The following is a 24,240-nucleotide window of genomic DNA, read 5'->3' on the forward strand; positions in this document are numbered from 1 at the left end:
AAGACGGAATATATTCCTGCATTCATTATGAGCTGAAGATTTCTTCTCAACAAGAGAAAAATATAAATTTATTTCAGAAAAGCATAGCCTTCTACCTCATGCACAATGCAGTCTAAACAGAGATGGGCATTTCGTTTTATGATGAAGGACTTGAAAATTTATGTCCTAATAGGAAAGAGGAAACAACCAATACTTCTGGGCACATAGCTTAAAAGGAGCCACTAGCTCTGACAGCCCTTCTGGGTGGAGAATTTACACTAATGCATTATAGTGTCCCAGGGTTGGTTTGTGGTGATGTGTGAAGCCACCTTGGTTGTCATTGGCCCTCATCAGTTTGCTTCTAGCTCCCCAGTATTCTACTCATTAGCAGAAGTGTGGTTGTCTGCCTGTTGTCATAGGTCAGTCTGCCTCTTTCCTCCTAATTCTGAGGCTCACACTCGATCTGCCCCAAATTCCAACTTCCTTAACCTTAGGTGAGCTGAAGGAGAATGGGCCATCTTTTGGAGCTCTTTACTAGCTAGTTAAGTCTTCAGGCTTTACCTCCTGATGGAAAAGAAACCCCAGATGCCTGACCTTATAGCCCTCATGGATGATTTTGGCTTTAGATGTCAACAGGCTACAAGTCACATGTAACCATCAGTTTTATATAAATATTTTATAATCTGGAAGAGACAAATTTAACCAAGAAATCAAACAGGAATGCACTAAAAATAAGCAGTAAAATCAGAGGATTTAGTGGAAGTTAAAGCCAAACCGGACAGGACAGCATTGCACTAACATTGTGTTATTGGTTCCTCTTCTTGAGTCTACCCTACGACAGCTGGTGCAAGGCTGACAGTCCCTTCTCAGATCTCCTCCAGCTCTTATTACTTTGTATTATCAGTTACTCTACTCTCTAGTTACTCTTTCTTGTTAAGTATTTAAGACCAAGTAGATTAGTTAGAGGTTTTGGCTTCAACATATGAATAGAAAAATTAAAAAAAAATCAAATCCGTTTATCAAAGACATTCCAGCATACTCATGTTTATTGTGGTGTATTATACAGATACCAATATGTTAATGCTAGCTTATGTACCCATAAATGGGACTATGGAAAAAGAAAATGTATATATTTACAATAGACTATTAGCCATAAACAAGAAATATATATATCAAAATGGACAGAAATAAAGAATTTTATTTTAGATGATAAAAAAGAGACACCAAAAGTTACCCACAAGTATGACCCACATATTCTCTAGTGCATGTGGACTCTAGAAAGAAGTAAACCTAGGCCCACAGTTGTGATAAGTGGGTGGTGAGAAGGCTTGGAGAACAGAAGAATTAATGGAGAGAGGCTCAATTGGATCAGGGTACACTGTATAACTATGTCCAAAGTCATAATAAAATCTTTAGTATATAAGACTCATGCAAAATTAATGTTATTATATCTATAGCTTCATATCTATCCATCATCCATATACATATAGAAAGAAGGCACTGACTTGTCAAACTTTGCTCATAACAACCTAAAATTGTCAATATTTGATGATATGAAAAAATGACAAGCCATAGAGTTCATGGATTTATACGTCCTTTTCACACAGAAATGGTTTAAAAATTACAACTGCAGATGCCATTATTATATCTATATCCTAGTTAACAGAATACTGGGTAGTGATCATGCAGTCAGAACAGTGGGGCAACACAGGGATTAGTAAGACTCCGTGATGAAAGCAGATATAGTGTGTTCTGATGTTGCATGACTCTGATTTTATGTAACACGTGAATTGAACCATCTGCCTTGACACACATCACGTGGAAGGACTTCATTTATGTTTTTTTCTGATGTTGTTAATTATCCTGATAAAGAAAAATAACTATGAGAAACACACACACACACACACACACACACACACACACAGAGAGAGAGAGAGAGAGAGAGAGAGAGAGAGAGAGAGAGAGAGAGAGAGAGAGAGAGAGAGGAGAGAGAGAGAGAGAGAGAGAGGAGAGAGAGAGAGAGAGAGAGAGAGAGAGAGAGAGAGAGAGAGAGAGAGAGAGATTGCCCCTTTGAGGCTTCTACCCTGATGATTGACTACCATTTTCAGTGGAGACAGTCATTTTGGCACCTAAAGCCTCTTTGTTCCCATGACTTTTATTCCTCTCTGTAGAATTTCAAAGGAAACTGTCTAATTTCATCCTGTCTGGCCAACTTACAGGGAGAAGCTCCCTAGAATGATTGGCCGAGCTGTCACTTCCTTGCCGTGTGGTCCCTTTGGGAAAAGCCCTTTTGAAGTTTTCACTGGGAGGAATCCTGTTTCTCTAGGACAGAGGAATAAAACAGCCAGGGAGGAGAGCTCCAAGAAGATTGGTAGCTTCCAAAAGAACAAATAGACAAATTACGAACTCTAAGAAAGGAAATGGGAGGATGATGAGCTAAGAATGGGGACATTTTATCTAGAAAGTGCATAAAATATAATTCTAGCAAATGTTTTTTTGTAGATGTATTAAAGTAGTAATTCCAAATGATGTATCCTGACTTTTGCAGGACATTCTTCTTTTTCTTTTCCTTTTCCCCTCATGTTTAGTGCTGTTAATATGCCACTAACTAAAATTATTTGTAAGAAGGTGAGTCTTGGTCTTTATATTTGTGGGTAAGGATAAGACTGAATCCACAGGACAACTGCACAGGAATTATCTTTTCTTTGTTAGAATTTTAAGCACAGTAAGAATGGTATAAATTAAGCCTTTTATTTTTCTCTTAATTTTTGTTTTTAATAAAATGACATAATAATATGAAACAAAATTGGTCACACTGAAGTTGGACAAGGTAAACCAATGGAAAAAAAAGAAATGAAGAGAAGGCACAAGAGTCAGAGACCCACTTGTTCACACACTCAGGAGCCTCATAAAAAATACTGAGGTGAAGAAAACTTGGTGCAGACCCATGCAGGTCCAGCACTTCATTCTTCAGTCTCTGTGGAAAGTTTAGTAAACTATGAAAAAGAAATAGGTATGTAAAACAAAATTAACTATGCTGATTACAAAATTATGATTGTCACTAACTCATGAACAAAACATTTGAATAATCACAAAAAGGGCACAACTACCAAGTTGTTAGATGGACAAGAGGTGCAACTTGATTACTTAAGATTTAGAAAGAGCAGACGCTTTCCCATTTCTCACAACACTGCATTATTCCTCTTATCTCTGCTTTACTCAAGCATTAATTAGCTTTGTTCTCTTTTTCAAAATATTGACCTAGTGTGCACATTGTAATACCCACAAAACACCACTAGCTTCATAATTTAGGGTTCCTGCCACTAGAGTAGACTGATTTTCTTTCTAAGTGCTAGGTAGGGAATATTCTACAGGAAAAAAAATTCAGTGTAGTATACTGCAGGCTTTTTCTTTAGCCTGATAACTATCATCCACCCAAGGTGTAAATGGGATCTTACGTAAAGCAGTCGCTAATGTTGACCTTGCCTCTGATGTTAGAACACTTATCTTTTTATAAGTATGTATTTGGTCCAAGAAATCGTAGACTATAGAACTGATACACCTGCTCTGTCAAAAGAGGCAAGGATAAGAAAACGTGCATTTTAGAAAAAGAATGCAGAAAATTAAAATGAAATATTAAAGAATTGGATATTAGTATGAAGAAAACTCTCTTTTTAAATTTATTATTCATTCATTTACTTTTTGGTATCCAGATGGATAATCTCACTGAAAGTCCAGTGATTATATCTAACATGGCTCAGAATTCAGACTCAGAAAAAAACAATCTAAAATGATCCTGGCATTTCTTGTAGTTATATTGCTAGAAACAAGATAGTTATTTCCTTGATAATACAAAACCAAGGTTTATAGGATTCCCACAGCTCGAGCACAGCTAACTAGCAGCTCATATGTGGAAAGAAACTGTGAAGGACAGAGGCAGAAGTGGAATAAAGAAATGGGGAGGGAGTGGGGAGAAGAGAATTGAAGGGAGGGAGATTACCAGATCAGTAAGCAAGAGAAGGACATGGAGTTGAGTTAAGCAAACATTTCTTAAGTCTATTTGTAAGTTCAGAGACCATGTTGTGTTTTAAAATACATGTCAGTGTTTTAAAATGTCAGTATTTAAAAGAGCAGATATGAATGTATTAGTATTATAGTGTGAAAGGCACAGTTGCATAGTATTATATACTTGAAAAAGTATATAAACAATTAAAAGATCAAAGAAAACTTTATAATAAATTTGAGAATATGAAAAACTAAATGTCAATGGCATTATTAGCATCAAAATTTGTAGAAAAAAATTGAGCTGGTGGTGAGAGAAAAGTTTGCAGCCTTAAGTTCTGACAGTACTGAATGACAATGTCTGATATTGAAAAGCCAAGGCTGTCTCCAGAGTTTCCAAAGGAAAACAAAAGTAGAACCAAATAAAGTATAAATAATTAAGAAGCAGGCATTTAGGAAATAGAGGAAAGGTTACACTAAAAAAGAATCAACAAAGCAAAGCATTTAATTTATGAAAACACCAATTATACAAATAAAGAAATTTTGACCAAAGCAGTAAGCAATATTTGGAATGAAATTCAGGGAATTGATAGAGCAGATACATTACAAAATACAAAAATGAAACTTAATGTTGAAATTTTATACAGATAAAACACAAATTTCTAGAAAGATAAAATGCTTCAAAATTGACTCAAAAAGAGATAGAAAATAAAAGCAAACTTGTAATATCAAATGAAACAGAATTAACAGTTGACAGAACTGTGAACTAACACCTGTCCTTTCTGATGGCCTAGACCCGCATGCTTTGTCATTGGGTCCAAAGTGGAGGCACTACTGCATGTGGTTTATTAGTTAGTTCTATTTTGGAGTGGTGGTCCCAGAGAAGTTAATGATGAGATTTTTACCTCATGCAAAGTGGGGCAAAAGCAAATCTAACTAGATATTACAGGGATGAGTTTAATCTGTTCTCTTAAAAGAATCCTTAGCATCTCTCAGTTCCTCGATGGAGACATGTGAAAGCAGTGTAGGCGATAATCACTGTGGCTTACATGAGTGCTCTTCATGGGTCTCGACATCATAAAGGAAGCATGAACAAAGGCAGAAACAGTCCCCTACTCTTCTGCCACCTCCCTTGGGCATTGCTACTTCTCCCTCACTGACTTTATAGTACCAGTTTTATCATTGGGAATATTGAGGCCTGGCAAGAACTCATAGGTTTCTGAGCTAAAATAAGTATAAGCTACAGAATTTCAACTCCGTCACATTTAAGGACTTAACTGATCTTCAGAATGGGAGAAAATCTTTACCAGCTATAACTCATGCAGGGGGCTAATAACCTGAATATATTAAGAACTGCAGGAGTTAAACACAAAGGAAATAAAACTGCCAATCAATAAATGGGCTATTGACATGAAAAATTTTCAAAGAAGAAACACAAAGAGTCCATAAATATTTTAAAAAGTGTTCATCCTCAGACATTAAGAAAATTAAAAATCTCTTGAGATGCCATCCACTATGGTCAAATGGCTACCATAAAGACATCTGACCACTGCTAGAGAGGATGTGGGAAAAGAAAAACCCTGTTCTCTGCTGGTGGGAGAATAAATTAATACAGACAGTATGGAAATCAATTTGGAGGTTTCTCCAAAAAGTAAAAGTAGAGCTACCATCTGTCTCCGCTATTTCACTCTTTGGAATATACCCAGAGAACTTCATATTCTACCGTAGAGATATTTGCATATTCACGATTATTGTTGTTCTATTTATATCAGAAAATGGAGCCAATCTAAATGTCATCAACTGATGGTTAGACAACATAAATATGGTGTATGTATATTTATCTATTATACATATAAATAGCATGTTTTGACTCACATGGTAATTTTAGTCTATAATATGTACCTGTATATATGTAAACCTGTGTGGATGCAGAATAACACTCAAAAAGAAGACCAAGAAAGAATGATATTAGATGCTGAACATGAACATGATGCAAACAAAGGGACATGCATTGTGAAAGTGGATAAAATGCTATTGTTTATTTACTGTTTTCAACTCTGTCATAGGTTTTCTTTCTCTTTTGTGATAGATAAGTATGCTTATACTGGTTAGTGTTTTTGTTTTTGTTTTTTTTTTTAAATTAATTCAAGCAAGTGTCATCTGAGAAGAGGAAACATTGAGAAACTGTCAACATCAAACTGCCTGTGGGCAAGTCTTTGAGACATTTTCTTGATAATGATAGATGTTGGTGGGCCCAGCCTACTATGGGTAGTGCCAACCCTAGGCAAGCTTATCAAGCCACAAAGTTAATATGCAGCATTCCTCCATGATCTCTGCTTCACTTTTCTGCCTCTGGGTTCCTTCCTTTAGTTCATATCAACTTTCTTTGATGATAGACTATAACCGGTAAATCAAATAAACCTTTTGCTCCCCAAGGGTTTTTTTGGTCATTGTTTTTATCATAGCAGCAGAGAAGAAAACTAGGACAATAAGTATAAAAAAAGTAATTGAGAATGAAAATATAAAATCCCAAATGAAGCTTTATGACTTACAAACGACCATTGAAACCATATAGAAATTCACAGATAGGTATAATGTCTGAGAATAGGGAAGCAATAGAGTGAGCTATTTCAATCTAGCTGTGTGGACTTTTATTCATGAATTTATTGCCAGTAAGATAATTTTGTTCTAAAAAAGAGGAAGATAAAGAAAGCAAAAGAGAAAGAAATGCTTGAGTTTATTTGTGGATCTGTCACTTTCAACAGCTGGGTGACTTGTAAGCTATAATGAAGATTTTAGGTGGAATGTGGGTATTGGCAAGGAAGTTTCTGCCTCCTGCAATGTCAGCTTAGCCTAGTAACCCAGGAAGGAAGGGCTGAAAGGAATGTTAACACTGTCCCAGGATTTTGAGTTTGAACGACCACAGGGCAGAAGGTGATCCATTCTGATATACATGCTCTAGAAGGGAGTCATTTGACTCATGATGTTTCTTCCATTTTTAAGTTCGAATTGGCTTTAGCTTTAGGAATATGGTAGTAAAGCTAATTTAAAACATTTCCCCCAATTGTTCTTAATTCCAAGCTCAATCATTCAAATATTGTTAGTTCATATTTTGAAACTATAACCACTTTGGCAATTTTAATTTAATTTAATTTTGTTTAAAGCTTGTTTATGCTCAATCTTCTAAATATTTCAAGAGAGTATATTTTGCCAAAGGCAGAGAGATGTTAAATAATGTTACTTATGTTGGAATGGCAAAAGGAATGTTTTAACATTATATGTTGCTTCCTCACATTGGAGTTCAAGTTAATAACAATTTTTGTATCTGAATGCTTTGTTTGACATGAACTATACTACATTCTCTGACAGGTTACAGAGGGAGGTCCAGCTGGATTTCATGTCTCATTTGGCTTTGGTCTTTGAGTAGCATACTATGAACGAACTACACACTTCAGGGAACTAGAACAAACGGTTCTCAATGTAGCATGGTAATACTCAGAAATTCTTGGAGACTTTTCCTGACAGTAGAATGTCATTATATACTATATATTTTTCTAGAGTTGGAGAGTTATGACATATTAATTCTTTCCATCTTGATAGCTGGACATAACTCCTCTAAGGCATATCATACTATACTTCAATTTAGTGTGACCATGTGACTCCTAATTAGTCAATGGGTTATAAGCACAGATGTTGTCTGCAAATTCCTAACAGTCTCATGAAATAAATCATTGTTCATGTCAGTTTTCTTAATTTATTGCCTTAGGAGGGTAGGATATGCCAAATGCACCAGCATATTGCCTGAGCCATAACAACGAAGGTCTGCTTTTGTTTTTTGTTTTTTTCTTTCTAGCTGAGCTTTGGAAGTTACATGAGAAGTACATTAAGTATATTTCCTACTGTATGTACCCAATCATTCTAAATATGTAGTAGAATTTTGCAAGAGAGATAGAATCCCACAGCAATAAATATTAAAATGGGACAGTGACATAGTAGAGGTTCCAGATAATGAGATGTGAACTGTGGTCCAGAGGGTAATACCATATTCCATATTCCCTGCTATAACACATAGAGAAAGGTGCCACATATCCAAAGCTGAGAATCTTGACTCATATTTGATGGTTTTAGGGAGGTTTTAAGTTAAAACACTCATGGAAGCCCCCACAAGTAAACATCTTCCAACACGTGGTCCCCAGTACGTGGTAGTGCATTGGAACATTGTAAACCTCTAGGATGAAAAGAGTCACTGGGAGTGGATCATGAGGTTTTATAGCTTGGCTCCACTTCCTGCCCACTCTCTGTTTGTGCTCCTTCATGATCTGAAGAATGAGGGGTCCCAGCTGCTGTCCCTGTCACCATGGAGTTGCCTTCCCTCATGTATTGCTCTTTATAATGGACTGTACACCTCCAAACTGTAAGCCACATTGTCTTTCCTTTGTTTGTGGTCAGGTATTTAGTCCCAGTGACAAGCAGAGTGGCCAGTACAAAAACTGTTGTGTGGAGGAATGAATCTAAGTGTGGTTTGAATTTGTATTCTCCTGATGCATAGGAATGTCAAACGTTTTTTTCCATGTACTTATAGACTGTCTGTTCTCCCTCTTTTGGAGAACTGACCATCCAGTTAATTTGCCCCTTGATTAATTGGGCGGGTCTGAACTCCCGTTTTCCTGAAAATTTCTTCATTCTTTTCCTACTGCTTTGTTGATTCAAAAGCCCTGCCATATTCACATCCTAGCCTTTTGTTAGCCATACAAATAACTAAAAAAGCCGGGTGGTGGTGGCGCACGCCTTTAATCCCAGCACTCGGGAGGCAGAGCCAGGTGGATCTCTGTGAGTTTGAGGCCAGCCTGGGCTACCAAGTGAGTCCCAGGAAAGGCACAAAGCTACACAGAGAAACCTTGTCTCAAAAAACAAACAAAAAAAAAAAAAAGAAAAGAAAAGAAATAACTAAAAAAAACACCCCCAATCATTAACCTTCTTATCTATATATTTATAGACATAGTTCCTAATTTTCCTCCTTTGTTTACAAATCCTACAATGTTGTTTTCTCCACAGACTTTCTAAAGCATTAGGCAAAGTTTGTTTCAAAATTGTTTCACTCTCTATGTTGCCTGGACACACTGCCCATTTTCAATAATATTTTAGTCTTGGGAATTTCCAATTGAAATTTTATACATATACATATATATATATATATGTTTTTGTATTAAATTTTTTTAAAAGATTTATTTATTTATCATGTATACAGTATTCTGTCTGCATGTATGACTGCAGTCCAGAAGAGGGCACCAGATCTCATTACAGATGGTTGTGAGCCACCATGTGGGTGTTGGGAATTGAACTCAGGACCTCTGGAAGAGCAGCCAGTGCTCTTAACCCCTGAGCCATCTCTCCAGCCCCTTGTATTAAATTTCTTATGTCATGAGATAATACTGTAGAGTGATAAAAAATATCTATATGGATTCAGTACATATTTGTTTAGTGACTGGTTAATTTGCACACTTAAAAATATCTGTTATACACAGGTTTGTGAAACAGCAGCAAACCAAATCCAAAGTGATTTTCATAATAGTGAAAGTTTTTTCTTTTTATTTATAAAAGAAAATCTTTGAAGGCCATCCTGGATTCCTTGGGTAGTTACAAAATATCATAAGAAGAAAAGTAACCTTCATTTTTCTCTTCTTTACCATTTCAAGATGGCAGCTGGGCTCCTCTTTTGTATTCAGGAAAGACAGCAAGGGTGACCACCAAGTCGGGGTCTATATCCTAAAATGCACACAGCACTTTTCCTTCCACAGTGATACCGAAAATTTAGTAACAACTATTAGTCAGGGAGAATACTTCAAATCATTATATAGTTTTGAAGCTACTTTTCAGATGAAAGCTAAGGTCCTATTACTAGCAACGTGATAAGGATGAATATAAGATGTAACCGGACATCTTTACAATTTTTGTTATTATTTTATGTGTGCAGATGTTTTGCCTGAATGTGTGTCTGTGCACCATGTGAATGTCTGGGACTGGCAGAGGCCAGAAGGCAGATGTAGTCAGACTTTCCTTTAGACTGCCAGCCCACAAATAATGACATGGAGACTTATTATTAATTATGGAAGCTTGGCCTTAGCTTAGGCACCTCCCACTAGCCTAACTTATAACGTAAATTAGTCTGCTTTTATTAATCGATGTATTACCATGTGGCTTTTTACCTTTCTTTCATTCTGTATGTCCGACTTCCTCCGTTTCTCAGTGGTGTCTCTTCTGTGCCCTAATTATCTTCTTTTCCTTCATCTCTTTGCCCAGGAGTCCCACCTATTCCTCCTGCCTAACTATTGGCTATTCAGCTTTATATTAAACCAAATCACAGCAATATATCTTCACACAGTGTACAAATATCCCACAACAGGCAGAGGCATAGATCCCTTGGAATTGGAGTTATGATGATTGTGAGTCACTTTGTAGGTGTTGGGAATTGAACTGAGGTCTTTTGGAAAAGCAGTCAGTGATCTTAAACCCTGAGCAATCTATCTCTGTGGAACAGCAGTATTTTTGTTTTTTGTTTTTTGGTTTTTTTTGTAAGATGCCAGGATTCAGATCATTTGCCTGGTACACACTGCACCAAACTCTATCCCCAACTCTGGAAGCCCATTTTCTACAGTGTGACCAAGTTGAGGAAAAATAAATAAGTGACATAGATTAGGAAAAAGCCAGAGAAGTGTGTGGAGAAGAACAAAATAAACTTCCTATTCAAGGTGTGTGGTCATGTCAAGCACCTGCCAACAACAGTGAAATGCACTGAATTTAGCCTGTCAGAAATTACTTGTGACATTTAAGTGTATCCTTCTTTGTTAGCTTGTTTTTTTGAGACAGGGCTTTTCTGTGTAGCCCTGGCTGTCCTGGAATTTACTCTGTAGACCAGACTGGCCTCAAGCTTGCAGGGAATCTGCCTGCCTCTGCCTCCCAAGTGTTGGGATTAAAGGTGTGTGCCACCATTGACCAGTTTAAGTATCCACTTTATTTTCAGCAGCTTGCCAATAGAAAGCCTACCATAAATTCTGGAGGAAGGGTGCTGGTAAGTCACACACAAACAAGTCTTGCTACCTGGGTTCACTCTGTCTCCCTAACATTGACACTTAGATAATTAAAAGGGTAGAGTTGGCAGCAGATCCTTCTCTCTTGCCAATTGATTTGGACAAGATAGTTATGTTGAGAAGGGAGGGACTTCATCAAAAGTGTAGGAACAGCTGAATATCCACAGGCAATAGAATGGAGTTAGACACATCCTGCCTTTCAATACCCAAGAGCTAATACGATGGATCACACAGTGAAATGTGAGAAGGGATGCTCACATAACTGACAAAGGAAGTTCTTTGTGAGTTCACTAAAAGCCTGGATAATATACTTTAAAGTGTTAGACTTGCTCTTATTTGAATTATATCTGAGCAGCTGCTAGGATTTAAAAAAGAAGATGGGCAGAACTCAGGATGAGTGTTTTGATTGACAGTGACTGACAGACATCATTTGCTAGTCATAAAAGAGGCTTGGATGTGAGCAAAGAATGTATTAGTGCTCACTCTTGCTTGGAGCTGCTTTCCATTCTGTGACCCTGAAATTCCACCAATCTCTACTTCATCCCGTGCCTCCCTCCATCTCTTTCCCAGACGGCAACTCAGAAAGACCAATTGCTCGTAGCCCCTGGAGAACCATCAAATCTCCGCTGACACAATTTCTTCCTTCCTCTCTTCTTTCAGCCTGGCACTTGCTTCCCACTTGGGAGGATGCAGGGGATGGGAAAAATTACATGAGAGCAGCTGGACTGGATGCTACGTACTGCCTCTAGTGGTCTTCAGACATCCTCACTCTAGTTCTGTCTTCTACACAAAGAGAACTGAAAGACAATCTCTGAACTCATTGACTAATTGAATAAAGATTGGAATCTCTAAGCACTGCATTTGCAATTCTCTGCTCTTATAAGAACACATTTAAATAGCTGCACTAAGGAATTAAAATAGGGGTTCCATGAGTAAAGCAGGCATTGTGTTTATTGTAATAACAGTGTGAACTTGTTGAATACTGTGTACCAGGCATTGTCTAATTTCTTTGTGAATAAAGCCTTTAATCCACATTGCATCCTAATGAAATAGCAATGTTATTCTGGTTTTACAGATCAATGCACTAACATTGGGAGATGTTTGGGTCTTCACTCAAGCTAGAGAATATCATCCTCAGAGTCCAAAGGCCTCTGAAGGAGATTGCACCCCAACTACTGTGCTTCATTCACTCTTTTGGGTCTCTCCAGCACATGCCTCTCACACACACAGGGTCTGATACTTGCTAGTCATGGTAAGAGTTTAGTGTTGTCAGAGTATGTCTTAGGTATTTTTATGCTGCTGTGATATAACATTATGACTGAAAGCACTCAGGGAGGGGAAGGTTTATTTCATCTTATAACTCTCAGGTCACACTCTGTCACTAAGGGAAGTCAAGGCAGAAACCCAGAGGCAGGAACTGAAGCAGAGACCATGGAGAAATATTGCTTACTGCCTAGTTCCTAGTTCCTGATGGCTTGCTCAGCACTTTTTTTTTTTTTTTTTTAATAACTCGGTATCCAGGGGTAGCACAGGATTCCACCCCAGATTGGGTCCTCCTCCATCAATTATTAATCAAGAAACTACCCTAAAGACAATCTGATGAAGTCATTTTCTCAATTGGGGTAATTCTAGCTTTTGTTGTTGACGAAAAAAAAAACCCAAAGCAAACAGTAGAATCAATTAGTCAACACATAGGAAAGCATTTGTTGTTGTTTCTTACTAAGAAGTATTCCAAGATTTGGAATTTTGCTATAAGTAGATTTATAGACTCCCCCCGCCCCCCACCACCACCACCTTGGTATGTGGCCGAGATTCAAATCAGATATTTGTTCCTCTGAATACACAGCTGAGTATGCCTACTGGCAAGCTAGCCTGGTCTTCCTTGTGGCCATGTGAATGAGGTCAAACAGGCAGTGATGGGCTCCAGAGCTGCTCTGTGAAGCTGCACTGAACCAGTTTCCTTCTTCCGTTCCAGGCACCTGGATAAGAACTGTCAGGCTGACTTTCCCTCCCTCCCTCCCTCCCTCCCTCCCTCCCTCCCACCCACCCTTCCTCCCTCCCCTCCTTCCCTCCTTCCTTCCCTCCCTCCCCCCCCTCTCTCTTCCTTCCCTCCCCCTCTCTTTCTTTGTTGCCACGGTATAATTGGTAGGCCATACTACCTCACATGAGTGACCCTTCTGCTTCAACCTCCAGAGTGCTGGAATTACAGATCTGTGATATCATATTCAGTTTATGATGCTCTTACAAGCCCCATTTGGAGACGGTGAAGGGGCTGACAGCTTAGAACCTGAAAGGCAATGAGAGGGAGTTGTCTCTCCCATCAGAAGGAAAAAGACTGGAAAAAAGCAAGAAAGAAAAGTCTACTGCTTCAACACACTAAATGCTAGTTTTGAGCAGTTTATCATAACTCATATAAGCAGATATGAAATGTGACATGCAATTATATTAATATAGCTATTAGCATATTGTTCTTCTGAATTACATACTAACTAGTCATTATGGAATGAGCTAACAAAACAACAAAAAGGAGGCCAGAGGGAGAGATATTTCTCTTGTTCTTAGTATTTTCTGTAATTTAACATGCTGTTTCAAATCTTCATGAATACATCAAGTATGTCATTAACACAGGGACATGTTTACAGTCTACAAAACTAAGTTCCTACTACACCAGGGTGCCTCAGATGGTTATAACCTTTTTTCCCTCCAGGGTTATCAAGTAGAGAAGACACTCATCAATCTGATTCTGTTTACTTACGGCCATGAAAGGACAGGTGGGTCCCTAAGCCAAGTTTTCAGACTTTGACACTATTTTAAGGTTTTCTACCTCAGGACTTGGATTCTTTATTTCCTTCTCCATATTTATTTATTCTCTTTAAAATATCATTTATTTGTGTGTGTGTGTGTGTGTGTGTGTGTGTGTGTGTGTGTGTGTGTGCACATGCATGCATATGCTCTTGTGTATGGAGGTCAGAGTTCAGCTTGTGAGAGTCAGTTTTCTCTTTCTTCCATCTTTGGCGCAGGGATTGTTTCAGCTGGTTAGGCTTGGTAGTGACTTTGGCCAGATAAGACATCTCACCAGCCCTCGATTCTACCCCCCCCCCCACAAATACATACACGTTGGTTTTAATAGGAAACGATTCATTCATACCTTCAACTGTAACAGTTTTTTTTAAAATAAGTTCAGAATGTATTAAGTCAACAATTTTATCCTCGGAAAGTAGTAAAATGTCCTTTCATTTTATGTGGCTATTTTAAATCTGCATTAATAAACCTGCAATAAAAATTTCTGGCAGATAAACAGTGATAATTTAAGGTATAAAATACTTTAGGCAATGAGGGTAATACTTTTGCATATTTAAGAAAATAGTTTCTTTTTCTTTTCTTTTGTTTTCTGCTCTTCTTCCTCTTCTTTTGGTGGAATTGCACTGTGTAGCTTACTGTCTTGTGACTTGCTATGTAGACCTGCCAGGCCTTGAACTCACAGAGTGAGTTCTATCTTTATCTCCTGAGTGTTGGGATCAAAGGTGTGTGCCACCACGTCCAGCCAGAAAAACAATTTGCAAAAGAACATTTTCTCAGTTATCTAATCTTATGGGAATAATATACACATGTCCTAATGTGACACATATAATGTGTTATTTTTAGAACACAAGTTCATGTCGATTTGAAGAAATAAACATTCTATTGCTTATTTTACAAACTAGAGAAACTTCTGTGCCCAAGGTAGCTCTCCATTAAGGGGTAGTTTGACAATAATTAATGTAAGTGGGGATTTGTTCCTGAGCAGCTGTGAGAAGACAGTGATTCCTTCCAGAGACACGGTAGAGCACAAATCTGTTTTTAATCTAAACTGAAATGTTAGAAGTGTGGTGACAAAATCTGGGCTCCGTCCAATTTGGACACCATTTGAAGTTGATTTAAGTTTATCACATACAAACAGATCTCTTGTTTTAATTTCAACTTGACAGCTACAGATGCTTTGGACAGCATGTATACCATAAAATGAAGAACCTCCCTTCTTTCATTATTCCCTCCCCACCCCCAGTGAATATGGATATTTATTGGGAAACTGGCCTTGAAGAACATTATTCTTCAAGGCATAATCCGAACTCACTTGGCAAAACCTGTGCGATGTCTCACAGAATGTACAAGTTTTCTTCATGTACATATCACCAGAGAGTTTTAAACAGCACCTGCATTCATGTGTCAAACTGTTATTCTCTGATTTTTGCTGTGCTGTGTACTTAAAGTTCTCATCCATAAATCATTTTTATGGAATGAATGAACGACTTCTTTCATTGACCGAGTACGAACAGACTGCCCTGGTTACATTATAGCTAAGAGTAACATATTGATAGGGCCTTGCAAAGAGGAAATGAATGCTGGTCTGTGCCTGAGAAAAAGGGAGCTTATTAAAGCAAAAGTCAAATCAGACTTCGGATGGCCCAAATTCAAGCCTATTGACATTTTATTAATAATTATTTAAGAAGTCCACTAATAATTTTTTTCAGGAATTTAGACAGTGATGAACATGAACTAAACTACCTTAATACTTACTAGCAGTCACCACAGCTAGAGAAAATGACGTGGGAAACAAAATCAGAGGTGCTTGCTTTTACCTCACATTTAATGTGAGAGTTTTATTTTAGAGTAATTAGCACACCACATCTCCTTCATGCTGAGGAACACTAGCATTACCACTGTATATGACTAAAGACAATGCGGGTTGGAAGTAGAGAATGCGATAAAGGAGAGAGTTCATGAAAGGCCAGGGGCCTTCAAATCTGTCAATGAATTTCTGTGCTGAAAGAGACAGTTATTTGTAACCACATAGCTATAACACCATAAGAAATGATCAGAATGGATTGGTTTTTAAAAGCTTAGTCACTTGATAAGGCACCAATTACATAATCAAACTGAATGCTTGATGCCATGGAGTCCACAGTCTGAGTTAATGGCTCACATTTTCACTGAGGCCCTGAGCTGTATATTTTTCTGATGTATATGGTAATCTTTATAGATTCTAATGTCTTACATCATTTTCTTATTTTCTTATTCTATGCCTTCAATTTGAAATGACACTGATGTAACTTTTAAACTCATTTCTAAATTTTAATATAGAACTTCTCAGTTAATGAAGTGATTATAGAAGTTTTAGATTCTGCAATATCTTTTAATACATAATAAAAGAGCTATTTATTGACCTCAGGCTATATATTTTTAAAATCTGTAAATAAGGGAAATAACAAACCTCTGAAGTTGAATACTTAACTGTACAACTTTTGAACATTTAACATTACCCTGTTTGTGAAGCCACTGACCACAAAGCTACTGCATTAATTTTTTCCACTTATGCATAATTTGTTTTAATAAATTTAAATTCATTGCAATCCCAAGATCAATGTCAAACTCATTTATGAACCCCACCTTTGTACGTAAACATCTCCCATTTTACATCCTAATTCCACCCTGGAGATCCCTAACTTTATCCCATAGTTGTTGACTCTCCACTGATTGCATTTCCTTCCCTGTACTAACCTGCTGCAGTTGGGGTGAGCAGATTTGCCCATGAAACCTTTCCCTCAGAGACAAAGCCTGCCTTCACTAATGTTAGCAGTCTCCATTTCTTCTTGGGCTTGAGACCTTTAAAACAAAATCTTTGTAGTCTGAAACATGTCATAAACATTGTATAACTCATGTAAGACTATCATCCTCTTTCCCTTTCTGCTTATATGTAAGGTAGATAAACCCATTGCCATGACACAATGGAGTCAAATCCATCTGTTACACCAGGACCTATGTATGAACCATCAGCCTGGATCCTTCCCACAGTGAAACAGCGGGGAACTCTAGGACTAGTGCTGTCTTTGAGGCCCTTATCTTGCCTCATTTCCTCTTCTCTAACACTGTGAGACAGGAAGAATTAGTTCTAGTGTTCTCCAGTACAGGAGAGAAATGACTGCCAGCAACAACTTTATAATGTGGTCTCAAAGGACTACAGGAGTTTCCCAATAGAAAAATGATAAATACTTGAAGAAGCGGAAATAATAATTACATCATTATGCATTGTGCCCATAGATCAAATTATTGTATTGTATTATCTCATAATATGTATAAATATTACATGTTCATTAAAATAAAAATTCCTTTCATGTTGGAATTTATCAAAATCACATTGTTAAGCAATTTACAATTTTTAAAAATTGGCGACAGATGGAAGATTAGGCACATTCTAAGATGGCAAAGAAATTTAGTAATAAAAACACAGAAGGTCAAGCCTGGCTTTGAGAAAAGGATCTGTCTGATCACGACAAAGGGTAGAGTAGAAGAGAACCACACAGGCCGCATGCCTGGCTTTGGATTGACTAACTCTTTCATACACAGTACCTGACTATAGAGATTTTCAGGACTATGTCCTTCTACAGGGTTCCCTTTTTCCGCTTCCCTCTTCCCTGCTCCATGGAGGACTCTCCATGGAGAGTCGGATATATCATGTTTCTAGGGCATCTTTCACATGGCTGTGCTTACCAATGTCAGACTCTAGGGACAGCCATTCCCTAAGCAGGTGGCTCCTTGATGGATTGTTCTGATAACTGTCTTCAGAAGCAGCTCACAATCTGCTCAATAATGCTTCAGCATGAGACCGCTTCGCATATTAAAAGGTCACTTACAGGGTCTTCTCTCTGTCTCTCTGCTCCAAACCCACAAAACCCCGGGTTCTGTAATGCAATTCTCACACAATCTGATTTCTCGAGAGATTGAGGCCTCTTCTGGATGTAGTACTTTTCCAGTGTACCATGCAAATGACAGTGCCAAGCCTAGACCCAGGGTTTCCAACGTAACCTAATTGTATTTAACATATCTTACTCCTCATGTTGCTCTAGGGACTCATTAACTTTTCAAGCAGAGACATACATTTTTGTGTCCAGGAATTGGGGATCTGGCTGTGTTTTGCCCACGTTCTGAGGTTGAGCATAGGAGTTAAGGACTAATGAGTTCAGTGAAGAAAATTTCCAGATAGTAACGTTCAGGTTACTTGTGGCATGGCTGTTGCACACTTCTCTCATACAGGTGTAAAGAAAGAGTAAGCAAAAAGAAGTACAAGAAGACATGAAAAATGTACATTTAGGTGATGAAATGAGTAGGAGCAAGTATGAAAAAAAAATTTTCTAATTTCTTCAATTTATTTTACTTTGAAAAAGCATGCATTCCTCAATGTAATAAACTTCCATTTATTATAAATGGACATTAGGGTCATAAGTAAGTAACTTTTCTTAAGATATTTTTTCTACATTAATAATTGTATTATTAAAATAACATTTTAAGTTTCTAAGACTTATAGGAGAATCTATGTAGCTATATAATTTCTTGAATCATTTGTGCTTTTAGTTTTTGTTCAATTCAGTAATACATAAAACAATGAATACTATTTGAAAATGATGTAAAAGGTTGTTCAAATGTATTGTACAAAGTATATAAATCTTAAGTATTGTAACCAACTCCTTTCCTTTAAAGGACACTGTACACCTAAGTTCAAAATCTCAACAAATCTATAACTTTGACTCTTTTTTTAAACTTTGAGGCTTTGCAAAGGCGTTGCTAGGTAGAATTCATCCTTGTAAGCAGTGTACTGGAAGTGTAAAATTTAGTGTGAAGTCTCAAAGCTTGTGTTTCAAATGGCAATTATAACTGTATATAAGTTCATTGAGCCTCTAGACCTGGAGTCTGGTGAATTTTCATGTGTAGTGTTTTTATTTATTTGCAAGTTTATTTATTTATTTGGTTTTTCGAGACAGGGTTCTTTTGTGTAGCTTTGTGCCTTTCCTGGAACTCACTCTGTAGCCCAGGCTGGCCTTGAACTCACAGAGACCTGCCTGCCTCTGCCTCCTGAGTGCTGGGATTAAAGGCGTGTGCCACCACCACTAGGCTTATTTGCAAGTTTTTAAATAGCAAAGTTTATTTAGGAATAATTATAAGCAGTAAATTCAGCTTTGTTTTGTGTGCACCTCCATAGGAAATCCATATAGACTGTAGTCACACGTGCTATAATGGGGCTTAGGTGGCAGACCAAGTGTGTAACAGTAGTCACATAAGATTATGAAAAAGAAAAATAGAAAAAGAGATTATAAAAAAGAAGCTGAAAGAATCCTTCCTTACTGATGTCACAGCTGTCTTGTACACATCATGTGTTAGTGGTGTGTTGACTTAAATAGACCGTCTCTTTTGCCAGCCATATAAAAGTATAGCACACGTAATTATATATAGTATGATATTAAGTGATGATGTTAAAATTTCTATCATTGATTTCATTATAACACTATACATGTAATCATTATTTTAGGGTATACTCCTGTACTTATAAAATAATGTTAACCCGCCTAAGGTAGGTCTTTCAGAAGAGATGCTAGGGGAAGGCCTTGCCATCATGACAGGGGGCAGTACCAGGATCTTTACTGTGCAGTACCAGCTTCCAGTGGGGCAAGAAGTGTGCTAGGAACAGTGGTGCCAACAATCTCGAGCCTTTGTAGGCCTTGGCTAATGCTTGAATCACTGCCTTCCTTTGTAAAAACAATAGCATTTTTAAAAATGAAAAAAAAAGTAGGAACTATCTTATAGAGTAAGAAATAAGCAAAAAATACACTTTTGTAAAATTATCCGAATTGTTACTGTATATACTGTGTTATAAATCACTAAAAAATAGAATGCTATCTTTTTATGCTATATAAACTAGTTACTTGATTATTGAATCAACATAAATTTTATATGAAGTTTGTCTAGCCCAGGTACTCAGTGTTTATAGTCTACAATAGTGGACAATAAGGTTCTAGCCTTTCCCATTCACCCACCCAGTCAAAGCAACCCCACCAGGTCTGCAATCATTCCTGCAAGTGCTTTTATGGATATCTTTATTTTTATATCATAGTTTTACTCTACTTTTTCATGCTTAGGTCTGTTTATGTGCACAGATGCTTACAAAGGCAGTACAGCGATCTAATGCACTTAGTGCATTCATTATAGAGTAATAGAAAATGAATATGCAGTCTTTGTATCACATTCTGAGATATATACAGGATCCCATGTTGAATACAAAATGTAAACAACAAATTAAAGAATAGCATGGGTCAGATAGAGCATCCCTCAGTGCAAAAGCGAGTGTACACATATGTTTTCTCTCTCTCTCTCTCTTACACACACACACACACACACACACACACACACACACACACACACACACACACACTAATCTGTAGTTTGTTATCAAGTTTTCAACTTAAAAATGGGGTAAAAATTTCAATACACATGAGTGTGTATTGAAAGTTATTTGCTTCTTAAGATTTTTTTATAAAGAACCTAAAGTGACTGGTAATAAGCGCTTCTTTTTGTTAACACCTGAGTGTTGCCTCGCTGATGTGTCCCCTTGCTCTACTGATAAAATTCTTAAAAGCACAATTTCATTTAAACTTGATCTAGAGGAGATTGGGAATTTGATTGAATTCTTTCATACTTTTGATTAGGTGCTCTAGAAAGTTAATGCATGATTCTTAAATGCTTATACATCTTATTGAGAAGCTGAGCTTTACTTATTATTACATTGAACACCAGACCAATTAATGGAAACCATCAATTTTCTATGAGGAAAAGTTGGAAAATAAAAATTACTTCTGGCAGAATATGAGTTATCTTCCCACCCCACCCCCTTTTTTTTAAAAAAGAAACTAAGGGTGTGGCTATGTTAGGTGATGGTGACATTTATCATTCAACAAGCTTAGGTTGAGACCAGAAGTGGGGTCATGGGAAGTGAACTATCACCACAGTGGAATGCCGGGACTCTTCTTGGACATTGGAATTCTTAGTCACTCCTTCTGTAAGTCATCTCCCAGGCACTAATTTGGCCATCCTTGGAGATGTGTTGATTAAAATTATGACAGATATCTCCTCTCTCACAAAATAACATTTGAAAGTAAAAATGTCATGGATTATTCTAAACCTATCATGACAGGGGGCAGTACCAGGATCTTTACTGTGCAGTACCAGCACAGTAAATTAATTACATTGTAGGGAATACAGAATTTTGAGCTCTAAATTTATGTTTCTATTAAAGTGATGTAATGTCCCATCTCTTACTCATTCTGATGTTGTTTTCCCTATTCTGTTGTCTTTTGCTGCCTAAGCACATAAGTGCTTAGATCTTTCAGTACAGAGCATCATGTCTTCCTTTGTTTTATTTTTACTTCGCTTTGTCTGAAACACAGTGTGGTGTTGGGATTAAAAGCCCCATGATGGACTCTGACTACCTTGTTCACACTTTTACTTCCTCATTTATGATTATTGATAGTAGTAATCACCTTGTTTTTCCTTGATTTTCTGAGCTGTCATTGGGAATACAAGCCGAGTCCTAAGAAATACCTGTCATGAGTTATTGTGAGATCACATTGAGCACACAGTCAAATTCTTAAATACAATTATTTTTATTATTATTCTCTTCCTAAATTGTTCACACAGATCAATTTATGCAGCTTTCTTTTTTTTTTCCTTTTATTTTATTTTACAGTACCATTCAGTTCTACATATCAGCCATGGATTCCCTTGTTCTCCCTCTTGCCCCCTCTTCCCACCCCCCTCCCCCAACCCACCCCCCACCTCCATCTCCTCCAGGGCAAGAACTCCCCTGGGGATTCAGCTCAGCCTGGTAGATTTAGTTGAGGCAGGTCCAGTCCCCTCCTCCCTTCACCCAGGCTGAGCAAAGTGTCCCTGCATAGGCCCCAGGCTCCAAACAGCCAGCTCTTGCACTAAGGACAGGTTCAGGTCTCACTGCCTGGATGCCTCCCAAACAGTTCAAGCTAATCGACTGTCTCACTTATCCAGAGAGTCTAATCCAGTTGGGGGCTCCTCAGCTATTGGTTCATAGTTCATGTGTTTCCATTCATTTGGCTATTTGTCCCTGTGCTTTATCCAACCTTGGTCTCAACAATTCTTGCTCATATAAACCCTCCTCTTTCTCACTAACTAGATTCCCGAAGCTCCACCCAGGACCTAGCTGTGGATCTCTGCATCCAGATTCCTCAGTCCTTGGATGGGTTTCTGGCACGACTATTAGAGATACCCCCACAATAGACTGATGGCAATGGTTGAGAGACAGCCCAAACTGACCTACTCTGGTGATGGGCAGTTTTCTTTTTTAAAACTGTAAAACATTATCTTTAAGTAGCAAAATAAAATTCCACCTAAAAATTCATGTGTTAGTTTTAAAAGATCTGTTTGGTATCTGCTGACAAATGTTTCTACTTTAATGTTTGTTAGGTTCAAAGAGGAATGTGGTAATATGCTATCCATGATATCATTAAACAAGTATTAGTTACTGTAGCAGGCTTTTATGGACCATCAGACCCCAAATCACGACATGGAGACTTTATATTAATTATAAAAGCTCAGCCTTAACTTAGGCTTGTTTCTAACTAGCTCTTATAACTTCAATTAACCCATTTCTGTTAATATATGTGCTGCCATGTGGCTTGTGGCTTTTGCCTCTCCTCCTGCATGTCCTGCTTGCTCTGCATCCGGCTGGTGACTCCCCCTTTCTTCTTTCTAGACCTCTCTGTCCCCAGAAGTCCCACCTAACTTCTTCCTGCTTAGCCATTGGCCATTCAGCTCTTTATTAAACCAATCACAGTGACACATCTTCACATAGTATAAAGGAATATTCTGCAACAAATTATCAATGAGAAAAAAGTTGGAGGATATATTAAAATGAAAACATATTGCTATGATTTAATAACTCAAAATATAAACTATTATTTTTCTTCAGCTAAAATAGAGTTCCTATCAATAATCTCATGGAAACACTAGTTTTAGATACTACTTAATAAGTCTCTAAGACCTAAAAAATTTCTCAAGGAAATTACTTTAAATGAAAAGGCTGTGGCAATGGAAAAATGTCTGCATATTAAAGCCAAAACATACTTCCGTGACTTTGGACTTGAGAGACTAAGATTCCAACAGGATTAACCAATTGAAGTTCTAAGCATGCTTGATAGTTCTGAACCAAGTTCAAGTATTCATTTTATAATCAGTGCCTTAGAATTAGACATGGTTTAATCTATCAGTCAGATTCAATTGACAAATCACTCCTTATTAGAACTACAACACTGTACAGAGTATGGCGCTGTGCCTTTGGCAGGTGGGTAGATTTCCCATGAAGTAGACTTCGTGTGTCTGCATACTAGAAACTTAACAAGCCTGGCCAAAGAAGGCTTACTATGATTCAATCTGCTAATTTTGAACATTAGCTCAAATTTACCATTAAACGAAGCAAAGATACAGTTACTCAATTACTAAAATATCCAGCTTTATGTTTCCAGAAATAAAAAGGGAAAAGGTGATTCTTGAGATTTGAGGGAACTATTTTTCAATAGTTCAAGAAAGTGAGTCATCTCTTGGATGTATTGATTTCAGCTACACCATTTGGTTTGTGGAAGAAAATGTGATGACATAAAACAGAAGCACAATAACCTTCACAGAAAGATGAATGAATACATGCTTCCTTCTCTCCCCTCCCCTTCCCTCCCCTCTACTCCCTCCTCTTCCCTCTCCTTCCATTCCTTTCCCTTCCCCTTCCTTCCTTCTTTCCTTCCTTCCTTCCTTCCTTCCTTCCTTCCTTCCTTCCTTCCTTCCTTCCTTCCTTCCTGCCTGTCTTCTGGTCTTTCTTTCTTTTCATCTTCTATGCATTTGCTATTGATCTGTAATAAGCCTAAATCTGAACATATCACACGATATTAAAGAAAAATATGTTGAGAAATGGCTCATAGATTCTAGCTGCACAGCTACAGGACAAAGCATGCCAGAGAACGGAGGGAAGAGATCACATCATTGTAATAAGTAGATGGGAAAGTCTGAGATAGGGTAGGCGATCCTCCACTGTTTACTTATATTCTTAACCATAGGATTTATAAGTATGACATGGATTTGGTTAATTTTCATTTCGTTTATTTTGTGCCCATGTTTTATGGGAGGGGCTTATTCCACAACACATGTATGAAGTTTAAGGAGAACAGAGGAACTGATTCTCTCCTTCAACCATGTAGTTCCCAGGAATCAGTGTGTAATCAGACTCAGTGGTATGTACCTTTATTTACTGAACCATCTCCCTGTCCTCAGGCTTGATTCTTAGATA

The sequence above is a fragment of the Peromyscus maniculatus genome, chromosome 7 (assembly GCF_049852395.1).
Source record: "Peromyscus maniculatus bairdii isolate BWxNUB_F1_BW_parent chromosome 7, HU_Pman_BW_mat_3.1, whole genome shotgun sequence".
NCBI classification, from domain to species: Eukaryota; Metazoa; Chordata; class Mammalia; order Rodentia; family Cricetidae; genus Peromyscus; species Peromyscus maniculatus.